The sequence below is a fragment of the Parus major genome, chromosome 24 (genome assembly GCF_001522545.3).
Source record: "Parus major isolate Abel chromosome 24, Parus_major1.1, whole genome shotgun sequence".
Lineage (NCBI taxonomy): Eukaryota > Metazoa > Chordata > Aves > Passeriformes > Paridae > Parus > Parus major.
In genome coordinates this window covers 103528-127637 of record NC_031792.1, presented here as the reverse complement: position 1 = coordinate 127637, position 24110 = coordinate 103528, and the positions used below count along the sequence as shown (strand labels likewise).

The 24110-nt window shown below is 50.8% G+C and overlaps 1 protein-coding gene across 3 annotated transcripts in view; it reads left to right on the top strand.

Moving 5' to 3' along the window:
* Nucleotides 1–24110, top strand: part of BCL9L (BCL9 like) — a 65387-nt gene that overhangs the window by 17530 nt on the left and 23747 nt on the right. The window contains exon 1 of one of the 3 annotated variants that reach the window (XM_015649625.2): nucleotides 10–51. The exons of the other annotated variants lie outside the window; for them this stretch is intronic. The gene's annotated coding sequence lies outside the window, so the exon portion shown is untranslated. Of the gene's footprint in view, nucleotides 1–9; nucleotides 52–24110 lie in introns of those variants that run through there. 3 annotated transcript variants of the gene reach the window in all.

Here is a 24110-nt window from a genome sequence, read left to right as displayed (position 1 = left end):
CGCCCCGGCGGGCTCTCCCGGCCTACCCTGAGCCGCTCCGCCGCCGCCGAGGTGAGTGCCCCGCCAGGCCCGGGCAGCTGCCGTCCATTGTTCCGGCCCGGGGGGAGCCGGGGCTCCGCGCCGCCCCCGCACCGACCCGTTGCCCCGCGCAGCCGGGCCCGCCTCGGGGCTGTCATCCGGCCGGAGGGGCGGCCAGGAGCCGCCGTCCGAGCTGGAGACTCCGGGCTAGCCGCCGTACCACCGCTCCCGGGGGCGGCGATAACTTGACGGGGGGACGACGCCGGCCTCGGCTCGGCCTACCCGCCGAGTCCGGCCGGCTGGGGATGAGCTGTCAGCGCCCCCGTTTGCCTTGGACATTGCCCCTGGTCCGCGGGACCCTTGCGGATTCGCTCGCACTTCTCGCGGACCTCTCTTCCCACGTCCTTGTCACCCATTGCTGCTGCGGCCGCAGGCGATTCCTCGAGGACAAAAGTGCCTCGACTGGGGCTTTTCTTTAGGTGCAAAGAACTTACTCGTGTTGCATCTGGTTTTACCGGAGCTGATCTGGATTTTGCAAGACGTTATCGGTGCTGTTAAAGCCCCAGGGAGAATGGGAACTCGCCACGTTTCACGTGGGGTTTAAACAAACGCTTCTGTCAGGGCCCATCCTAACTGTCAGGGGAGACCTCTCTCCTCTGTTTGCAGTGTTCAACTCGATAGGCTTCGGTTCCCTGTTGAGATAAATCAGGCATGTGGTCAGCTTGGAAGAAAACTGAGAGAAGCACCACATATACATACGTATTTTCCTTGCACACAGGAAGGAACCGATGTAACGAAACCTCCCCTGCATTGTATTAGGGACGTGTCTTTAGCAGGTGGTGAACTTGTTCCAGCCCCGTTCTGCTAGCAACCACTTGCTGGAATAGAAATGCGAGAAGGATGCATATCTGAGCACATAAGTAATGCTACATGACAGGGCAGGCTGTTGTGTTGTTGTGTGCGGCAGCGTCTGCACGCCTTGGGGGCAGCTCTGTTTGACAGGGTGTCAGGCTGTGGCAGCATACGGTTGTGTCCTGGCTCTGCCAGGCAAAGGGCTGCCGATGGCGTGGCACAGAGGACAACCATGCGCCTTTGGCTGCAGAATGATGCTACAGGAGCCTTAGCTGCACACTCCTGACCTGCAGGATCTGTTCTGCGAATGTGGCTACCACTCATTACCCTGCTGAAATGCAGTTTCATGCCAGGCGTGCAGTAATCACATGCAGCTCCTTCCGTCCATCAATCACATACATGGGTTGTGTGTGTGCCTTGCTTTGCTACTTTGGTGGCAGGAGGGATAAGAGCAGTGAGTCACCGAGGAAGTGATTTGCCCAAGGTCGCTTGGCAAGGCTATGTTAGTGCTGAATCAAGACCTCCTTTGACTGTGGTGCCTGTGATAATGCTGGCTGCCACCACACGGGTGTGTAATACACACCCAAGGCTGGTGCAAGTGCAAAAATGCCCAGGTCAGTGTTGCTGCCTGATTCTCCTTGGTGGAAAGATGAGCATATCAGTGTGCTGTCTCTACAACAGCTGTCTGCTCTGTTGGGACTTTTTCCAGAGCATACATAATCTAAGTGCTGAAGAACCTTTTTGCTTGTCTTTTAATGTGTGTGTTGCCATTTTGGCTGGGCAGGTGGTGGGATTGGTTGCTCCTTACCACCCTGACCTGCCTCTTCATTACCTAGAAAGCCCATTTTATGGTATTTTCTGTGATGCAGTGTTGTAGGTATTACTGAGTCTCCCTCCCCCTGAAAGGGCATTTCCCCTTTCCACATCCCTACCACCGGAAAGAAATAAACAGGCAAACAGCTAAAGGAAAGCCTACTTAGAAACTAGAAACCACACTTGTTCAGTTGATGAAAGTCAAATAGTTGTGTTTTGTACTTTTAAGCTCTTTTGCATCTCACTGTGTTGCTGTTGGAAGGTGGCTCTCTGGCCACTGTGTGACAGAGGTGACAGACCTCTTTAAGCAACTAGGCCATCACAGAGCTAGACACGGCAAGCTCACTCAGCCACGCAGCTCCAGGGCAGCTGCCAAGGATGTGCTGGAGTTGCACTTTAGTTCCAGGCAAACTCCAGCCCACGAGCTGTGGACTTCGCTCATACTGGCCTAGAGTTTCTCAGGTCCAAGCTCAACTCAGCCTTTGACTTTTCTATGAAGTTGTGAACCCAGCTGGCATCATGTCCTCCATACTTGCTGTTTTGGGGAGGAAAAAAAGTTTGCTTTTTCTTCTTTCCCCTGCTGTTTGCTCCAGCTGGACACTGTGAGTGCTTTCCCTTCTCTCAGCGCTTGCTGTGTGGATGGATGTGGAAAGGAGGGGGTAGCTGGAAGGAGGCTCTTGGTTCCCTCTCTGGGGAGCATCAGCTGTGTCCCAACCAGTGGCTGTTTCTTACTGCTGTAGAGGCATTGCTCTTTGTTACTCTTCAGCTGGTTTCAGGGTCCCAGGATGGGTCCTGGGATTGTTTTTTGTCTCTTTCACCCCCATCTCTTGTCAGTACAGTGTCCAGTTCAGAAGTGGCATCAGAACAGCCCTTGCTTCTTCGCCCTGTCTCAGGTGATTGCGTCAGGCTTTGCTGCTGCTAGGAGGGAAAGTTCTTAGCAGTCAAAGCACTTGAGGATATGTCTGTGTTCCTCAGATGTCCAGATGTGCTCCTGTAATGGGTTTTAATCTGCTCAGGTCTAGTCATTTCCTGGAGGTGGCACAGGCTGGCTTTCAGCGCTTAATTCCTTAGGGCTCCATTGAGTTTTAAATACCCTGCCTGACAGAGCTCTCAAATTGGTCTCTTCTGGGAGAATAAGTCCCATGTGGAAAAGCACAAGTTTGCTGTTCCTTTCTGAGAATGCATCAGCAGTCTCTTCCACCTGTGAGCCTGCTCCTAAGTTTCTGTAACTGCCTCCTCCCGGGGAGGTCGGCTGTCCCCCAACAGCCTTAGCCAGGCAGAAGCCCAGAGCTTGCTCTGAAAATGTCATTTTCCTCGTGCAGTCTTTTGGCTGAGACCCAGCATCATGCCAGTGCCCTGAACGGGGGGTGGAGGGGCGTGGGTGGTGGGAGAGAGGGCACACAGGAGACTTGTGCTATGTCTGACTACTTTTGACATTCTTAACAGGAAATGTGGTATGTAGATGCATGGATATATAATATAATTCAGGGTAGAGATATCATCGTGATATGTACAGATGCAGCAATATTTTGTCAGTGTTATTTAAGCTGTATCAGCAAAGTGCAAGGAGGATTGCCAGCACGACCCTTCTGGAAAATCAGAATCTAATGCAGGTCAGGACTTGGTGCCAGTCAGCTCTCCTTTCCTCCCAGAAGATGTTGACTGGAAAATGCATTTTCTGGTGATCTCATGTGTGGTCCCGTGTTTCCAGAGGGTGGTGGGAGCTGTGGATTCTGACTTTATGTAGCTGGTTTCCATGAGATTTAGTTACCTTATGAGGTTTCTCACAGAGCTGAAGCTGTGGAATACACCTGTCTTGGAGCAAGGGGCCTAGGAAGTGTGGTGGCTTCTTTGCTTCTCAGTTGTGCATCTTCAGCAGCTCTGTGTGGTGCAGATAGCCAGGATGGCTACAGTGATATTCATCAGTTCTTCTCGACTTCTGTTTTGAAGTTGTGTGCTGATTTCCAGTGGGCCAGTTTTTGCTGCTTTGGTTTGGCTTCCTTTCTTCTCTGTCTCTGGCAGTGCTGTGTGGAAGGTACCCAGGAACTGTTACTGGAGATTTGGAGGGCATGGTCTCTGTTGCTGTATTTTGTACTTCATCAGCCTCTCCTGGGGAGGCAGCACCAGCCAAACCACATGGCTTGGATGAGAGGCACCCTTCCTTCTTCTGTGGTGCCTGTTGCAGGTCATCATCTTAGCACTGGACCCTTCCTGGGAACAGAGAACTGGTTTCTTTTTCTTCCTACTGATCTTCTTTGAAACTCAAAGACGGAGAGGGTGATGAATTTTGTTCTAATTTGGACCAGTTTGCGATGGCATTTGCAGTTGCCATAGGGTTATACTCAGCAGGAGATAGTGTAGAGGAAGCCATTAGTGTCACTGGCACTTGCTTCTGATTTAAGAGAAAGCCACGCTATGGAGAGGCAGATTGTTGGGAGTCCTGCTCTCTCCCTGCATCTTTGGCCTGCAGATCAGCGCTTGTTGGTCCCCAGGGCAGCCTGGGCCATGGTGTGGCAGGAAGACAGAGCATGAGTTGTCTTGGCATGGCTATCTGAAGCCTGTACCAAGCCTTGGAAATGGGCGTGCTGCTGTTGGGGGTCCTGACTGTCTTCAAGTCCTGCTTGCTTGGGCCTGGATCTGGTGCTGCTGCTGCCCCTCTTTCAAGGTGTGGGATGGGCCATCTAAGACAATATGACTCTGAAATAAACAGGGTTGCCTTGATGCCAGCTACAACCCTGCACTGCAGAAACCAGTGTGAGGATAATGGGCTGCAGTGCCCTGAAGAGAGAAATAGGAACCTGTCTTGCTCTCACTGAGTGCATGTCCCTACTGAGCACAGTCAGTGCAATGATGCCTGCTTCCCACTTGCTCAGTTCTTTATGAAGAGGTGGTCTGGTTCTTTGACAGCTACTGGTGTCTGGGCACAGGTGGCTTCCCTGTATCTCCTGCTATCCTTGCTGAATTGTCAGATGAATGCATCAGGCTGTGGTTTCCAGCCCCTTTGCCACTGCCTGTGATGGGAGGGCAATGCCTTCACCTGGCATCATCCTGCTGCATCTTTCTGGGCAGCTCCAGGCAGAGGAACACACTATGGCTAGGCTAAGCTATGCCTAGGCATCTTTGGGAGACAGGACTTCCCCAGTGTGGGCACCTTGTCTGGAGCTTCAGCTGGAGCCACTAGGGCAAACAGCACTCTGATGCTGGGTTTTTCTTCCCTCAAGGAGCTGGAGCTGTGTTTAAGTGTTGGGTTTTTCAGCTGCAACTCAGGATGCCTGGAACCCCAGCTGGGCGATGATGGGAAGCCTCTTCTGATGCTGGGGTAACAGTCTCAAGATGGCTTTAGGACTGTGCTATGCACTGTGCCCAGAGGTGGGGCGTCACCGTTTGGTGATGAGCACTGCTGGAGCCAAGTCCTGGGCCAGAAGCCAGGTTTGTGATCCATGCCAGAGAGGGCGAGACTTGGAAAGCAAAGCAGAGCTCCTCCTGAGTGAGAGATGGACTGAAATACTGAGCAAAACCACAGAGTGCTCCTTGTTCCTGCCTATGCCTACTTGTCTTCTTTCTTCCCAAAGTATGTGGGAAGCCACAGGATGGATCTGTTAGGGAGCAGGAGGGCTGTGCTCCTCAGGCACATCTGCACTATTGTGTCTCTTCAGGGTGCTAGTTGGGTTAGTTTTTTTTCAGTTTTATTTTGTTGTGGGTTTTTTTTCCCCTTTTAATGCTGCCTCAGGTATTGCCGGATCTTCCCCATCCTTGCTGCTACTGGTTTAACAGCCACCTCCTTGCGAGGTGTGCTGTCCAGAGCAATGCTGTGTTCAGTTGCACTGCTTTTTCTGTCACAGGTCAGCTGAGTAGCTTTCCTTTTCCTTGCTCAGCTCCTTCTCCTGTGGCTGAGAAGAGAAATGGGCCAGGATATGTTTTGTGTTGAAGATGCTCTGTGGCACTTACTTTACAGACTCTGTGCTTCTCAAAATGTAAGCACAGGAAATACCAGGCTCTGCTGGGGTTTGTGTGAGCAGTGTGGCTCCTGCATGCTGGGTGTCTTGCAGCCTCTGGCCACAGCAATCTTTTGCCTTGTCACATGGCAGAAGAGGTTTTAAGCACTCTGCAGAAGCAAGGGCTTGCTTTTTTTTACCTTCAAAATAGAGGCTGGCAGGAAAAGTGAAAGGAAGTGACTTAACCAAAGACAGGAAGGGAATAGAGCTAGGGACAGAAGCCAGGATTCCGAGTTCCTACTCATCACTCGTACTCTGTTGCCTCTCTCGTCTCAGCCTCCTGTTCAAGGCATAAGCAAGGTTTTCTATTCCTCTGAGAACCTGGAGGTCAGGCATTCCTCTCTTGAAGTATCTTCAATGCCCCGTGCATCTTTGAGTTTTCCAGCAAGATTTGCCCAGCTGAAGTTAGAAAGCTATGACATGTGTGATTACAGCAGAGTTGCAAACTGTGTCCTTGGCTACTGAGTAGAGCTTCTGGTACTCCAAGGAACATGGTGGTCCTTGTCCCATGTTCAGAAGAAATACTGCTCTCCAAGAATGCTATGCCTTTATTTGGAGGGCCATACCAACCTTTCTCTTAAGGGTTTATGTTAGGAACCTGTTTCTCTCTGCTTGCAGTGTATCCCCTGCTGAAGTTTGCTTCATGAGCGATCTTCCATGTCTTGCCACCCAAGGCATGGTACCTGTCTGGTCAGGTCTGCATCAGTTATGTGGTTCTTCAGGCAGGGACACTGAAGCATTGCTGCCTTCCTAATAGAAAGTAAAATTTTAATACACTCTTTGGAAGAAAGATCCTGCTAAATAGCCGTGTATGAACAGCACATATATGTGTATGAGAGCTGTACTCTCCTTCAGATGGCCAGGGGCTCCAGCAGTGGGTACAATGACTGTTGCTTTGTTCTGTTGCTGTGCTAGGCTTCAGGCCTCTGGAAAGGCTGCAGTTGTGAAAGGACGCTGGCCTATAAAAAGGTGGCTTATAAAAGGCAAGGGTCCCAGCAATCCAGACTGTAGGTCTCCCTGCTCAGGGTGGGGAGGAACTGGATGGAGAGCTCTGAGGGTTAGTAACTGGGCAGAAGGGCTGCATCTCTGGTCAAGTCTTGTCAACATCAAGCTGGCCAAGGCTGTGGAAACCCCTGCAGCACTGGAGCTTTCACCACTTCCTTGGCAGGATTTATTCCGGCACTGATCTGTAGCAGAGGATTGGGCCAGACAGGGCCTGAATGGAGCAGGTCTGGCCACAGGCAAGCCTCAAGTGTGGCAGTTAGGCTAGGCTGAAAGCTGCCTGTGTCCTGCCTCTGTGCAGCCTTATTTGAACTTTCCTCTGGCAAGGAGCAAAAGGAATCAGGGAGACCTAGGGCTAGTCAAAGCAAGTTTCCTCTGCACTGCTTGCCCTCAGATGCAACGAGGGAGTGGGGGCAATAGCAGCAGCTCCAGACTGTCTTCTCAGAGCAGTTTGGGGGGACTTTGGTCATGACAGCTTTTGAGCAAATGTTTCTTTCCCTCTGGTGTTCCCTGCCTCTTGGGCAGGGAGGGTGAAGTGAAACTGTGGTTCAGACCAAGTCCTCTGGATGGCAAGAAAATTGCTGAGTAGCTGGTTTCCAGGTTGCCGAGGTTCTAGCCAGGGCCCGGTGTGGCTGCCAGAAGCAACAGGCTTGGAATTTCCTCTGCCTGGTGCCAGCTCCACTTGGGCTGGCCGCAGCACCTCTGCTGCGCTTTAGCTCTGCTTGCGCTCTGCAGTTGGGGTGCTCCCAGAGCAGGGGTTACACTGGAGCTGGAGCTGCCCCCCTCATTCTCACAGCCTGGTTTTTATTTTCTTTTCCAGGGTCCAAGATGTTTTGAATTACGCAGCCTGTGCCTCCCGCGGGGCTCCTTGAGCAGCAGCCTAACGAGCTGAGCTCCTGACAAACTTTGCTCTGGCTTTAGCTATGCTTGGAAAATTTTACAGCCTTTTCAGAAAAAGGAAATGCCAGGAAAGGCCTGTCTCTTCTTACTTTTATGAGGGGGTCCCAGTTGAGAGAGGGCGAGATGAGCTTGGGAAAGAACACGGGAAGGATTTTATATATGGTAGTATATACACTTTTCAGTGATCAGGGTGAGTGGTCTTGGTGCACCTCCCCGTAGTGGGCACAGTGGGGGCAAGACCTGCAGGGCACTTGGTGGATGCACCATGGACACAGGAAGCAGTGACTCCTTTGCTGCAGGGAGGTGGTGGTCTGTGTCTTCCCTCCAGATGCCAGTATAGCCACTGTCTGTTTAATCTTTGTTAATTATGCTTTTTCTGAATGGCAGTGGTTTTATTTCTACTGTGGTTGCAGGCTACATGGATGTGCTGTGTGTCAGTCCCCCAAGGCTCAGGGGAAGGATTGCCACCAGGTGCCGTGCTGGTGGTTTCCTTATCCGGAGATAGCATGGTGCCCAGGCAGGGTGTTGTGGGCATAGGGCAAAGAATGCAGGTGCTGCCACACAATGTTTGACCCAAGAGGGATAGTCTTACGTAATTTCCCCCTTTGGATGAAAAACCACGTTACAGAAAGAGAAACTGGGACCCAAAATAAATGGTGTCTTACCTGCCTTCCCTCTGTAAGATGATGCTGAGAAGGGAGGAAGGAGCCCTCTGTTTTGGATAAACTGCCCCTTGGTGAGGTGCTGGAAGTCTGCCCTTGAATTTGTCTGATTTCCTTCAAGAGAGCCCACCAGTGATGTCATGGATGTCCCAACAAGTACTTCTGTACTTGTTCTGTGTGGAGAGGCACTAAGGGTACAGGCTGCTCTTTGCCATCTTCCTTGCATGTCCTCCCAGTGTCCCAGATCCCTTTCCAATGGTGAAAACACATCTGTGGAGACTGGGATAGGTGTTTTGGTTGGACCAAAACCAACTGGTTTGTGTGAAAACACAGCAGCCTGAGGAGTTGTAGGACTGTAGAACCCTCTATCCAATGGGAGGGATAGAGGGTTCTGTGCAATCTATAGGCATCAGCTGCTGCCAGTCATTGTGGATGAGCATCAGACATGGGCAGTGATGGCTCTGGGTGGAAGGAGCCTCACTCTGGTCCTGCTTTGAGGGCATTGCTTGTTACACTTGTCAGGAGCGTGGCTCAGGATAGCTATTTGATTTGGCAGCCTGTGCAGCCCTGGTAGCCCTAAGAGTGAAATGCGGGCACCAGAATTGTGCCCTACACTCCCTTTTTTCATTGCTCTACCCATCCCCTGCTTTCTGCTATTTTGGGCAGGAGAAAAAGCACCTCCTCATGCCAGTGTCCCCTCCTCCACCTCAGAAATGAGTGGTACGTCCCCTTTCCTTTCTTGGGGCTCATGTGTAGAAGCTGAGATTACATTTGACAGGAGAGGCCAAGCACCTTCACTCTGCTCCTGGAAATTATGAGAGTGGCCATCCTGTTGGCTTCTTGCAGTGATGAGCTTCTCTATCCCTGCTCATTCTCAGAGCTCAAAACATGTGGGAAGCTGCTGGGGAGACTACTGAAAAAATAGTTAAATACTTTATTGTTATTTATTTCTGTGATGCCATCTGCATATATATGGTTTAGAATGGTTGAAGTGGATGATTTTTGTTCTCTTTAATTAGTTACCAGATTTTCAGTGGGAAATTCTGTTTCATGTGAACTTGACACTAAGAAAGAAAAGACCAAGCCCTGCTTGTCGTCTTTGTCTTTAGGAGCAGTACAAACCCAAAGGAAGCACAGATAAGTGCAGGAGCATGGCTGTGCTTCAGTCTGTGGCACCCCTCTTTCCAAAACATATCCACAGGTCAGAGGTTCAGTAACAATCTGCCTAGAGTGCCCACCTCCACTGGAAAATTCAGTGTGGGTTTTTGCTCCTCATTCTCTTAAAAAAAGAAAAATAAATCAAAGCAAATAAAAACCTTTTCAAAACCCAAACCTGTTTTTGCTCTTTAAAAGTCAGTTTCATAAGTTGAAATTGTAAGCGTCTTCTTGTTAAGAGTTACTTTGCCTAAAGCAGAGCTTCAGCAAAGAAGTATCCAGCTGTTTCCAAATATTTTGATATAACTTTAGTCCTGATGTGTTGTTTTAGTGAAAAGAGTGATTTTTCCACCTGCTTGTGTGGTCAGGACCTTACCTGCTAAGTAAGCAATTGCTTCTCACCCCACCTTGTGATTTCAGAATATTCAGAGACTCAGCTATTGGTAGCAAATGTTTATCATTTAGTTTATTATGCTTTTTAATTAAAAGTAATTCCACAAAGTCCTAGTCTGATTAAAATATATTCCTTATATTATTAGGGTTTAGTATTCCTTTTCTTTTCTCCACCATAGTTTAAGGGCCCCAGGCATTTTTCTGAAGCTGTTGAAATAATAGTCTGTCATTGGTAAGTCTTTTCCCCAGAATTCTCAGTAGCAGCCTGCAGGCCCTTGGAGGGGTCCATGAAGGTCCACAGTGGGTTTAAAAGCAGTGAAGCAAACTAGCCACCCTGGGATTTCTGTTTCTGAGGCCGATGCTGGCAGGGCCATTTTCCGAGCTCTTTCACCGGGAAGGGACAATGTTGACATTGTTCAGGGCTGCTGATTCCTGTCTGGGTGATGACACCCAGCTTGTATTCATCTCACTGCAACCAGATGGAGAAGTTACTTGTTTTGCCCAGCCTCTGGTTGAAATAGGACTGCAGAAGAAGGTAACTGTGGCTGGTGGTTAGTTAATTGGAAGGGGAGAAAGGAGAACTGGGCATATCCAAGAGTAATGCCATGTTTTGGCATTGTCCTTCCTCCAAGACCTGGTCCTGAGCATATTGGGTGGCTGCTCTTTCACTGTTTGATCTGTGGCTGTTCCTGTCTGTGGGTTATCCTGTGGCTGTTTGCAGTGTTTTTGGAAAAGCTACCAGGGGTATGCAAAGAGTTGATCTTTCTTGGAAACTGATAGGAGAATCCCAGTAGCAAACACTCCAGGAAGTTATGCTCCTACTTCTAGTGCTACCTCCTTGCCTCCCCACTGGGCACAGATATTGATGTGCCTGTACTTTGACTTGGATTGTGTGCAAGTGGCTCAGCTTGAGGTGAGAGCTGAGCAGTGCTTCTGCCAGACATGACATGCTGATGATCAGGGAGGGGATGAGGCAAAGCTGGGACCTGGCTCAAGAACACGTGCCATCCAGGCTCTCTTTTGCACACAAGGTGTGTGTTTGTGGGATCCTCCCTGCAGTGGTGAGCCATGGCTAATGGCTGACCCTGGGCTCAAAAAGCGGAGTTGGGATTGTAGCATTGAAACAGTGAGGAATCTGTGCATTGCTCTTTGCCAGTGGACTAGTCTAATGCCTTGTCTGATTTGCATATCAATTAATTTTTATTCTAAGAGGACTCAAGTGGACCCAACTGCCAGACTGCATCTCAGTATGCTGTAGGGAGAACCCAGGAACTGCATGATTTGATCTGAACAATCCTGTGGATGTTATCGCTGAATGAGTCAAAGGTACTCCTCTGGGTGAAGTCAGTTCCTCTCAGTCTGAAACGGGCAAATGCCAATTTTTCTGGGGGTCTTCTAGTCCCATTGAACAGTGTGAGCAGCGACTTAGTGAGAGTATTGTAGTCACTGGTGATGGTCAGGATCCTCTCTGATGGATGGTAGGATGGTTTGCCTGGGACCTGCTACTGCCCTCGGGGGTCCCGGTGCCAAAGGACCAATTTTCTAAGGTGCTGCTTCCTTTGATTGTATGACTTTTCAGACCCAATGCTGCTTGGCTGACCACATCTCAGGTTCAGGACAGAACCCATGGGAGAGGGGTAGTTGCAAGGTAGCTTCTGGTTGTAGAGCTCCTCTGGTCAGCTTCACTGCTGTGGGATGGGGAGAAAGCCAACCTCCCCTGCCCAGAGGCAGGAAATGAGAACCACGTGGGCTGACTTGGAGCCTCACCGGCAACTCATGCTTGCAACAAAAGCAGCACGGCTGGGATTGGGTTCACTGGCTCACTGCCATGGTGCTGGTGGCCTTGTTCAGCGTCCTCCATTTGCGGGGGGGGGGGGCAAAAGGGGAACCCTTTTGGCTCCAGTGCTCAAAACGGGAGGCCGCAGCCAGAACTGGTCTCTCTTCTTCCTTCTGCTGTCCATCCACCCTTAGGCACTTGTCTGGGCTCTTACTGTGAGTGTCCAGCTGTTGCAAATGCCAGGAGTAAAGGCAGCTCATGGGCTGTGGCACGCTGCCTTCGCCAAGGCCCTGTAGACAGACTTGGCCCCAGCACAACAGCTGTGCTGGGGTTTGCAGCTGCCACTGCTTCCAGGACAAGAGGGTCTTGTAGTTTTCATGACAGGGATTTCTCCTCCTGCCTTTGAGGTCTCTCAGGAGTCATCCTGAAATCTTTCTGTAACCCTAGCTGAGGTGCCAGGACTCCCACTTCCCATCGCTGAAGGAGTGGTTATTGGAGGGAAAAGCAACATAAGCTTTCTTGGTGGACCCTGTGGTGTTTGTCCTGTTCCATTACAGTGCAGCAGCAGTGGCACCAGCCGCTGCCTTCCTCCCCTCACTGGGCTGGAGTGCTGCAGGCTCTCAGCAAATGCTGTCTGCAGACATCTGCTGCCTCCTCCCCCACTGCCTCCTGGCAAGCAGCAGCAGCTTCCCAGCAAACAGCCTGCTCTTTGCATCACCCCCCACACACCCAACCAAAGCTTCCTTCTGCTCTCACAGGCACCTTCTCAGGACCTTGAAATGGTGGTTTCCCCGGTGCTGGCTTGGCTCTAAGCAGCCTTCTGCTTCACAAGATCATAGCTGAAAAAAACCAGGGTGCCTGATGGAGGAGAAAGGCTTACTAAAGGTGATGCTTACTGGATTCTGGTTTATGATTCAAATGGGCAGCCCTCTCTTTGGCAGGGCTCCAGCCAGTGCCTGTGGCCTGAGGCAGGCAGGGAGTCTGGGGCAAAAAGCTTGGAGCTGTTTGACTGGAGCAGATGTGGCTAGGTCAGCTGTGAACTGCAGCCCTGGTGCCCGAGCTGGATGCTTTGGGCCAGTGTCTGGCTTGAGTATGTCACATGCAGCAAACGGTGGCAAAGTTCACTACTGCAGGTATTCATGCCACCCCTTCCAGGAGATAGGAGCTTTTGTTTCTTTCTGCTCTGGCCTAGTAGACGTGTCTCTTGGATGTAGATGGCCACAGGCCTGTGGGTTTCTGTCTTCTGAGAGTAACATCCCTGTTACCAAGCTGAGACACTTGATAGTCCAGCCATCTCAGCAGTAGGAAGCACCTGTAATTTTTGTGGGCATTTTTGTGGGTTCAGTCTCTCAGTGCTGCTGCGCCAGGTTTCCATCTGTGGGTATTTGCATTTGGTACCAGAAGATGTGGCAGTAACCTAAGAGATCTTTGCCCCAAGCCCAGGCAGTCCCCTAAGCTACAGTTGCTAAGATGCCCTGGCTGCATCTTGTATGCTTCTAGCCTGGGGACTTCTCTGGAGAGCAGAGAAGCTGGGAGGGATGGAGCAGAAGGATTTAATGAAGTGGGCATGAGAAGTGTAGCAAACTCCTCTCTCCTGAAACCAGTGAAGTAGTAGCTGGGAGCATGAAGGTAGTGCCTGTCTGTGATCTCAGGGTATGCCCAGAAGGAGGGCTGAGGTATGTGGATTAGTCAGAGGGATGGTGGAGGATGAAAGAGGATTCTGCAGCTTTGAGTGTAAAGGCAGTTTTGGAAGAAGGAGCTGGAAGGGTTGCAGGTGGGACATGAAAACAGGAGCTTTGAAAATTGGGATAAACAAAGCCAGTAGGGAAATTTGCCATTTCGTACCTGGATTAGAAAGATGTGAGCACAATTTGAACTGATTTATACAAGGCATGACTCTGTGCTTGGAGGCAGAAGGGATCATCATCTTCATGTGACCATCTTTGCAGTGGAGGAGTGCAGAAGCACAGCCAGATCCCCCCTGGCAGCTTGGTGTTATGTGGAGAAGTATTGCTTGGCACACAGTTGACAGCAGGTTCTGGGCCCCTTGTTTGCTTCGTAAGACTGTGAACTGTGACCGAGCCTGGTGTCAGAAGAAGTGGAAGAGCTTTGTGGATGCCGTGTAAACGCTGCTGGAGGAGCCTGAAAAATCATCTGAATTCCTGTGATGGATGTGGCATAGAGATGGGAGCTGTGGGACAGAGTCTGGCTGACGGCGAGCAGTGAGGCCAGAGGCTGCATGGAAAGCAGGGCCAAGGTGCTCCTGTTGGCACACTTCTGAATGCCCATCTGTGGTAGCTGGGCCCACTGCTGCTGCACAGAAGGAAAGAACCTGGAGTAGATCTGGCAGCCAGACCCAAGCTGAGTGTTTGGGTGTGCTGTTTGCCTGGGCAGTAGCCACAGGCCCCTTCTCCTTGTTGGTGTGGTGCTGAGCACAAAGGAGGTGAAGCAAGTGAAGGATGAGGCATGTGGTTTGAGAGCGAAGTAAGAGATGCCACTGTGTACCAGAATTCAACTCTTCTTTTTGTGCTGGCAAATACTCAGTGGGATGGGGGCAGAGGAGCTGGGTTGCAGGCCAGAAACATTCACAACACATCCCTGAGAGGGGAAACTGAAATGCTGCAGGAAGCCACGATCTGGCTGCATGGGTGAACCAGAGCTGCTGGAATTCAGGGGTGACACAGCAAATCCATGCTTCCTCCAGCCATCTAGACCCTGTCCCGGAGTCTAGGAGGAGACAGCTAAGGAGGTTAGAGGTCTCTGGCAGGCAGCCTTTAAAGTCCCCACTGAGGAATAACGGTGTCAGCAGCAGCTGGAGGAAAGGACTGGTAGGTTGTGGTGTTTACCAATGCTGAGAAGCAGAAGGTGCCATGTGGAGGCCAATCGTTGCCTCCCCCAGGAGATCAGTGAGGGAGTGCAGGGGAAAGCAGCTGGGCATGATGTTATCCTGAGAAGAAAGCACTGATAATTGGAGGCAGAGGGAGCACCAGGACCCAGGAGTTTGCTGGGGAGGACATCCTTCCTTTGAACAGGGAAGGGGTGTCAAGAGTCTAGCAGGAGCCTGGCCACAGGAGCACTCTCTCCTGTGAGTGGCTCAGTTTGTGCCTCTGGTTGTGACTTTGTGCCCAAAAGCTTCCCAGAGGGAAGTGGCATGGCAAGTGTAGGTGTATGGACTGCAGGGACTGGTGTTGGGCTCAAGAAGGGCGGTACCTGGCTCTTCTCTCTTCCCTGGTGGTGCTGGGTGCATTCCTGTGAGTTACCATTCCCTCTGTGCCAAGGCTGCTGCAAGACTTTACCCCAAGTGCTTGGCTGTCACTCTTCTGGGCTCTTTGTTTTCCTCTGTAAGGAGTCCAAGTCTTGGATTGGACCTGCAAGCAGGACTCTGTCACTAGCGGGTCAGGAGCAGGCTGAGCCAGCACACAGGGAGCTAAGCACAGGCCCTGGGCAACACCGAAGCATCAGCTGACCCTTTTGGGAGGCCAGTGGCCTCCCTAGCCCAGACTCGTGTGGGTTGGCCCCAGTGAGCCTGCAGCAGCTGTCTTCTCTGCACCGGAGGGATGGAGCCAGGAGAGGGGGAAGGGAGAAATCAACCTGCAAAGGGTTAATAGTAGCTCCAGCCTACTGCTCAAAGCTCAGGCCCTGCTGCAGGAGTGGTGTTGAGCAGCCTGCTCCAGTTGGCATCTGTCCCAGAATGCTTTGGAAAAGCACTGGCCTCTGACCCCCAGTACAAACGGAGCCCAGCACGTGGGAGGGAGAAATTACTCCCAGACCTTCAGGCTCCAGGGTTTACAAGCTGCCTGCAATAAAGCAGCCATTTTTTCCAACAGTTATTAAATCTTCCCTTTTAGCTCACTGCAAACCTCTGCTTGTCATTCCCCTACTCTGTCCCTAGCCCCATATTGTACTTCTCCTCCTCAAGCCCAAAACACCTCTATAAGGTGAGGCAGGCCTGTTGGGGGAAGGCTGAAGGCTGGGGAGAGCTCCAGCCACTGGTTCATGCACAGTGCCCCTCACCCTACAGTGGTGGGTCCCATCCAGCTTGGCTGCTGTACTTGTGTCTGTCTGCCTGCTTCCTGCATGAGCCAGTGTGGCCTCCCCAGGTGCCTTGCTGCAGCAATCCCTGGGTGAATCCTGTACCTGCTTCCTCCACCTGCAGGGTGCATATCTGCACCCCTCTTCTGAGCCCCCATGGGGATACTGGGCCTCTGCTGATGGACCACATTTCAGTACTGTCTTATTGTCCATGCTGGACACCAGGAACCAAAGAGCAGAGCTTTTCTTCTTGGCCTTGCTGATGGCTGGGGCAGCTATGGACGGGGCCTTGGTTTTTCTTTGCCTCAGTTCTGCTGTCTTGAAATGGGAATAGGAGCAGGGTTTGCACTTACCTGTCATCAGCTCCTTAGGTAACTTACTCTGTCTGCACTCCCTGCAGTGAGCGATGGATTAATTGCCAGGGAGGCTGGCCAGTTTCTATGGAAGATCACTGCGTGGGAGGCTCATGAGGTTTCCTTCACCAGCTAGTGTTTGTAATGACTGCTGCAGCTGTAAAGTGCCAAGAACTGCTTCTTATTCACATAGGATTTCGTGACCATCCAGTTGTATGGAAGTGCCGAGTTGGCATGGTGCAGTGCCACTGCCTGTTTGGTGCTGTGCTGAACATGCCAGCATGTTGAGCTGCTGCATAGGGTGTGGGGAGCACGTGTTTTTGTTTGTACAGTTCTTTGGGAACAGAACACTCTTACAAGTGGCTACCATGCCATGGGCACTGTGGGATCCAGATAAATAAAATGGGAGCTGGTATTTCAAAACAACCTCTTCCCTGCTCCTCCCACCTCCTGTGCACATTCCTCTGGTGAGGAGCAGGCAAAGGTGAGGAGGTGCCCACAGAATGCAGCTGTAGCCCATAGCCTGAGAGCAGCTGCAGCAGCAGGCAGCCTAGACTCCACAGCCCTCTTTCCAGCAGATATAGGACACATTGAATGGAGCAGGTCACCTTAGCCTTGGCCGTGCCGCTCATCAGGCAGGTGACACCTGCCTGGGGACCCAGACTGCAGTCCTTAGCCCTTGAGGTGGCTGCAGGACACCAGCTCTGAGGGTAGCCCTGGAACCTTAGGCTTTCACCGCACTTCTTTTTCAGACCCAGTCATTTGCCAGGAGCAAAGTGCCTTAGCAGGAGTCTCACACTGCACTGGCACTGGCAGACCTGTGCTGTGCTACAAGTCTGGGCACAATGAGGCAGGGAAGCCATTTTCCTAAAGATGTCTTGGGCTGGTCTAGGATTTACTCAGATTAACTCAGATTTTACACACAAGAAAAAAGCACATTCATCCGAGCCCCCTTCTCTCTCTGAGGCTTGGTTTTGTTTTTAAATCTATATGGCAAGCGACCAAACTGGCTGAGTCAGTCAGCTGGCTGGCCACCAGAAGCAAAAATGTGGTTTTGTCCCCTCCCTTGTTCCATCCCCCTTCCCCCTGGATTTTTTTTCTCCTTCACTTAGCGACAGTTTCATGTATTTACAACAAACCTCTTTCTGCCTCCTTCTCTCTTGGGGCTGGGACAAGTGGAAGCTGGTTTTTATTTTCAGAATCAGCCTAGGGAGAGAAGGTGCAGGAGAGCAGCCTGGCTTTTCCTTCTTGCTTCTGCTCACAGTGATGCTGCATGGGAGGAGAGGGAGCTCCCTGCTGTGTTCAGGCCTTTGCAGGCTAATGGCAGCATCTGCTGCCTTACAGGCAGTTAGAGAAGTGAAGTGCCATGTCCAAGGCCACGCAGGCCAGGCCTGGGAGGATGGGAACGGAGAGTCTTCTTTGGACGCTGACACCCAGAAGCCGTGCTGGCCATGGGCTGGCGTTCAGGGGGCAAGAAGCCATGTGAGGTTCCTGAGTGTTTTCCTGGCTGCTGTGTAGGGATGGTCTGGTTGGAATGTGCCCTGAAGTTGCCACTTCCACTGGGAAGATGGGAGCCAACAATGCTCCTGTGTGAACAGCCAACATCTTGTAGAGGGGCAAGATGCTCTTTTTTAAAGGGGGAACCAGGGGTGTTTGGCTGCTCTGGTGGCAGTCTGCATGGGCAGCTGGACAGGTTTCAAACACCTTATGCTGCTGGATTGCTCACAAGGTATCCTGGATCCTGAGGATGGGAGCAAAAGGGATGGTTCTCTTGCTGTGGCCTGTGGTTTGGCCATCAACATCTTTAATTCCTAGGCATCCAAATTCTGTAGCCCCATCTGTGGGCAGCCTTGTGACCCATTCTCAGGGTGGAGAGGAGATGGCGCAGGAGGTAAAGCAGGTGTGATCTAAGTACTCGCTCTTCTCCTTCCCTCCTTCCTTGTGGCTAGCCTTAGTTCCAGCCTGAACTGTGACAGATTGTGACAAGTCATGGGATCTCAACGTGTGTCCCAGCTTGCAGTGGGTCACTGGGTGCTGGAGTATGTGGCACCCCACAGAAGTAAAAACTTAGCTGTAAGTAAAGGAGGCTCCTCCACTGGGAAGTTTTCAGATGCACATTGTCCAGTTGGCTTCAGAGACAGAAATTCTTAATTTCTATGTTGATTTTTTCCTATTTCAAATGCATACAATGCAGCAAATTCTGTAGTCTGACTGGCTTCTGTGTTCTTCAGCAAGGGGTTGCATGAGAGTGAGCAGCTGGCTGCCTGCTGTGAGCCACGGAGTAGCTGAGAATACCCACACTGGTCTGAACTTGTTTGCTGCTTCCTCTTCCTGTGTGTATATCACAACTTAATCATGGGACATACTTGCAAGGCAGCAGAAGTGGGGAAGGGGGGAAACTGATTTACTGTTTTTTATTTTAGCAAGGATGTGATGGGCTAAGAAATGTTAAAAGGCAAAATAAATCCTTCACAATATTTTGCTGTGTTGAAATGAAGGGAATGGAAAGCTGGAGAAAAAGCTTAAGAACACAGTGGGGAAAGGTACCCACAAGTTGCTGGTAAGGCTGAGCCTCTTTGCCACATGTCACACAGAGAATGCAGACATGAGTGGAACGATAGCTCTATTATTCCCCAGGACATAGGTCTTTGCACATGTAGTTATGCCCCCACCTCTTCTCTGGTGGCTGGTGGCCATCTCTGATGGTCTGCTGTACAGTAAAGCTGGAGATGTGCAGTGTGCAGACATCTGCGGTTCATACAGGAATTACGGCAGCAACTCAGAATAGGTGAGGAAAAGTGAGAAGCGATATTGGGATCTGGTGTTGGCAGAGATTTCTAGGACTGGAAATTAGTAGTGGGTAATGGGTGCTGCACACTTGCTGAGCAGTAAGGGGAGCTTTGAGGTCAGGAGGATGCTGGGGATGGATCTCCTGCCTAGTGCCTAGTCTTCAGCCTGTCATCAGTTCTCTTCCTTTCCCATTTCTTAAGAGCTTATGCCCATAGGCATGATGAGTTGTGGGAAGAGTAGAGCTCTGTAGCAATACCTGAGTGTCTCTGATGGAATCACTGTGCCTTACAGAGCCACCCTTTTCCCTTAAACTTATTCATGGTCATTCACTCAGCAGCCGTTCAAGACAGAAGAGGAGGAACAGTTTGGAAAAGAATAGAGTGGCCAGGTACTGAAGTGGATACCATTGTTTTCCACCAAACATGGAGCACACTGGAGATCTGACCCAGTACAGGAACTTTTTGTGTGCAGTGCTTTTGGGAATTGTCTCCATTAGTGAATGTCTACTTGATCCTGGCACTTAACCTGTGAGCTTTTGGTTTTGCCAGAGAGAAGGAAACAAGACTTGTCAGTTCAGTTTTGTCCTAGTCAGTGTCATTTTTCAGTCCTTGCCTGGTTGGATTGCAAACCTGTGGGGATCTCGAAATCTCATTGTCCTTTCTGACAGATGGGGGGGAGGGGGAGGGAAATAATCCTGAAATATATCTGCTGTTTAAATCCTTTCCATCTCATCATCTGAAACTTCTGATGACCTGCCTGGCCTTCAGCCCCCCTGTTTACATCCTAGCTGGACTCCTCAAAATGCTGATGCTGCCTTACAGCTGTTTGTGGTGCTCCTCCACTGAACAACATGGTTTTTGAAGTTGAGGGAATGGAGGAGGGAAGTTTCCCTGAGGGACTACTTAACTTCCAGACTTGCTTGCATTCTGCTCCCCAGACAGGTGACTGGAGTTTGGCAGAGTCTGTTTCTAACCTCATCACCAGGAAAGATGCTTGTAACAAGGTCTGACCCATGGGCAAACTTTTAAACAAACACAAACTCCTGCAGCAAATCAATACCTAGATCAATGGGGTTTTTTTCCTCTCTCAGAATACAGCTGTGTTGACTCAGGCTGCTGAGGCTGTTTCCTAGGTCATCTCCCTGCCAAAGCCTGAAATGAAGAGCTGGAATTTCAAGCTCTTTTCCATTTCTGTTGTTACCTGAGTTGGAGTACCTGTATTTTAGGCTTCACTTTAAGTCTTGCTTATAGTTCTTGGAGTTAGCTGGCTATGTCCAGTACATCAGAGGGGTGAAAGGAAATGGGCAGCTTGGGAAACCCTGAGCAAAACTGTGGTGGTATGTACTTTCTACTTGTCAGGTGCCCTTTTGAATGCACTCTGGAAAAAGGCAAATAACACTTGAGTGGACTCAGTCCCTTCCACTGGCCCAGACCTATAGGGAGAGCTTGGGGGGAGCCCCCCACAGTGTTACCCATCAGTGGGCTCTGTGTGTGTGCATGTGCTGGACAAGGAGGCTTAGCACCATGTGTGCTGTGTTGTAGCAGGTGTTCGCCATCACATCACCATGGGGGTTAGGGACCGGTAGAAATGCAGCACTCCAAAAAAGCCCTATCCCACACAGCCAGGCACTTTGTGTTTGAAGCTTTGTCTGTAGTTTTACTTGGTCTGTAAGGGAAAATCACTCTTGTGGAAGCAGTTAGAGATGAAAATGCAGCTGCTATCTCATCCTCGGGCTGTTGTCACTATGTGGAGGATGGACAATGTGTGTCCCCTCCCTGGGGCCGTGCATGCACATCATCCTATGATGTGGTGTCAGCAGGGCCAGCAGCTAGGGCTGAGCTTCTTTGTGATGGTCTCCAGTGAAAAATGAGAGTTTGAGTATGAGCTTTGTTTGGCACGGAGCTGGTGGGCAGCGCTGTGTCCCGAGGATGCTCAGAAGAATGGTATGTCTGCTCCTGGATGGTATGTCCAGATTTGGGAGCTAACAACTCATTTCCTATTTTGATCATGAAGATGCTTTTGATCATGAAGATGATCATTGTCTCCTGGATTTGCCCATGTGGAGTGAGGCTAATGGGCTTGGCAGTCAGAAGGGTGATCCCACTTATGGCTGTGATGTTTGGAAAGAGCTATGAGATTTGGAGCCCGCTCTGCTCCAAAGCTGTTATATCTGCAACCTTGCCTGCGCTTTTAGGTGTGTTTGAGAAAATCCTGCAAGCCACAGCTGGATGTGAGTAGGGTGGTGTGTCCTGGGCCTCACACATATCAGGCGTCCCTTGCTTTTGCAGTGAGGTTCTGGTGCCTCAGAGGTACCCAGAGTCCTACCCAGAGGTAGGACTGCTGAATTTGCTGAGACAAGCATTAAACAGGAGAACTGGTGTCCTCTGTTCCCTGCTGTGCTACAGGGGAGGCTCCCTGTCTAGACTGGAGTGCCAGAGCCTGGATACAGTGGGACTTCTTGTGCTGAGGCCAAGCAGGGTTGGGCTGCAGGGGGAGAGGTACCTGGCTGTGTCCTGCGGCACTGTCCCACGAGGAAGAAGATACAGCAAGACTTCCATCACATCCACCAGAAGAGAGGCTTCCACCTTCTCTCACGCCCTCGCACTGGTGCAGACACGCACAGGTGTACAGGTACAGGTTCACACCAGCATGAACACGCTCGTGCGGATTCACATGAATTTGCAGTTAAGCAGGCACACCCACGCCAGCACGGATGCAAACAGACCCATGCTGGTGCAGGCCTGCTCGCTGTCATGGAGGCAGATGTGTTCATATTTGCATGACTCTGGGCTTGTGCTGGCGCAGGCACTGGTACACATGCTCCTGTGCTCACAGACACTAACAACGGAGCTAAGCCATGGCACTGGTCTATTTTTGGGAGCACTCCTAAGAATTGTAAGCGTGTTTCAGATGTTAGAGTCTTAGATAGGGTAAAGCTAGAACAGATGGCTGGAGGGTTCAGAGCAGCAGCCCTGCTGAGAACAGATATTTATAGGCAGATTTAACCCTTGTGTGGTCTCTGGAACCATGTTTAAAGGGATGGCATCTGGAGCAAGCATGGTAGAGCCGAGCAATGACCTCTGAGGGTGTGCTGTCCTATCTGGTTTCGGTGAGCCAATTATCAGTGTGGTCTGGAAATCCCGTCTGTGCTCTACCTCTTTCTCAGGGGATGCAGCTTTCCCTAGACCATGGAGCCTGGTTTCTATAAGCCTTAGTGAAAATGGGCTGATTGTAGTTATTATTTGCTGACCAAGCTGGGGCAGCGGGAACTGCGGCTGCCCTGTGCTTGCGTGACCAGCAAAATGAGGACGAAGATTGTTTTGTCCCTCTTGCCCTGATTTTTTTTTTTTCCCCCCCTGTTTTAGAGCAAAAGGTTACCCAGATTCTTCCTTTTCCTTGCTGGAAGCAGATACTGCGTTTTCTTTCAGGCACTACATCTTCTAAAGAGATACAGATTAAACCCTGCCCTGTTAGATCCACCAGATGTTTTTACCTGCCCTCATCTTTGACTCTCCTGCTTGAGCATTTAAGGAAGAGCAAAACCCATCTGGGGGTTGTGCTGCTTTGTTGAACAGAGTTAGCTGCAAAGTGAGGCGCGTGGCATGTTTGCAGTGACAGCTCTATTTGCAATCCTTTCTTCAAAAACATCTAGCCTCCCTTTTGGGGTCTGAGGCAGTGTTGTATTTAACTTGTTTGGCATGTCTTGAAGTGGCCTTCACAGAGCTGAGTATCAGACACGGGAGAAAGTGATCTGGGGGGAAGGAAGAAAGCCATGCCCTTCTCAGGTGGGATATGTAAAGGACTCACAGAGTAGTTATTTGAGAGTTCCAGGGAGGAAGACACTGGCTCTGAAAGCATGAACTGGGGTGCAGACCTGGGGAGCTGTGTGAGTCTTCTCAAGCTGCTTTTCAGTCTGCCTCTAGCAAAATTAGGGAGCAGTGGTACTCCTGGTACTAGTGCAGGACACTGAGACTGGATAAGAAAAAAACAGAGGTGGGTGCTACTGGCAGAGTTGGTGCTGCCAGGTCAGAGAATGATGGCCTGTATTTGTGCTCCTAAAAATTGGAAGATTGAGTCTAGTTGTGAGATGGGGGAAGCAGCTGCAGCATCAAGTGGAAAAGGACATTCCTCTCTCACAACTGATCATAGACATTTGATCCCGTAGGGTTTGAGCTGCAGTGGTTGTGCACAGTGGCATACACGGCATGCACCTTTCCTCTGTTGTGACTTCAGCTAATCCAGATATTTGGAGCTGGTCTCTGCCTGCCAGCTTGTGCCTAGCATGGAGATCCCAGGGAGGCAGTGCTGAGTCTTATAGAGCTCTTTTCCACTTGTCTTTGCACTGCATCTCCTGTGAACCAGCCAGAGGCATTTCCATTGTTAGAGGTGGCATGCAGCAGCCTTAAGTCCTGTTACTTGTCCAGAGTCAGGTGCTTGGCCAAAGGTTACACAGATGCTCAGTGTATGCCTCAATGAGCTGGGTTTGTTGTTGTATACCCTGATTCCATGTCCAAGGGGTCTTGAAGCTCTGCTGGAAAGTCTGGGAGTGTGACATAGAGTGCTAGTCTTGCCTTGGGGATCAGTTCTGTGCTTTGAGGGTGTGAATTCAGAGCATCCCTGAGTTTTCTGTGCACTGAAGTGCTGGGCATAGGAGATACAAATTGTAGAGTGGGAGTATGTTGGAGCTGCTTGCTTCCTTTCTTATTCATTCTGCTTTCAGACTGTGGAGGCTTGGAAAGCAGTCACTGTAGTTCCCCCATGCACAGTTGTGTTCTCTCTGCTCACCTGTGTGTCACAGGGAGGAGTTCTCAGTTTTCCCAGAAGCTCTTGGTCTCAGGTTCACTTACACCCATAATCGAAATGTGACTTTATGGTGAGAAAAACTGGTTTTGGCTACTGCAGCACCCATGCCCCCCCATATCCCAAAAGCACAGCTGATTCTGCTGGATACCCAGGTGTGAAGTTGGTAGTGCTGGTGGCGCTTAGCCAGCTTACAATCTGGTCTGCTGCATGGTGGTGTCATCTGGCAGCTTTGTGGCTGTGGCTGTCTGACTGTATTTTGTACCCAGACACATCGGTAGGAGCGAGGTTGCTTGGCAGGGCCACTGGGCACACTGATGTGGTGTTCCTGTGGCTGGGCTGGCCAGTGTTCTTCAGGGCCCACAGGAAGGGCTGGCAGCCACCCACTCCCCTCCTACCTGAGGAGGCAGAGAGAGAACCTGGCAGGAACAATGGGTGCCCAGTTGGGTAACTGCCAGTCCTGGGATCTGCCCACACTTGCCCGCTCTCCCACAATGGCCCCATTGTTCCTGAGAAGGCAAGGAAGAGGCTTCCTGCAGTTCCCTGGGTATCATTAACCCTCTAGCTG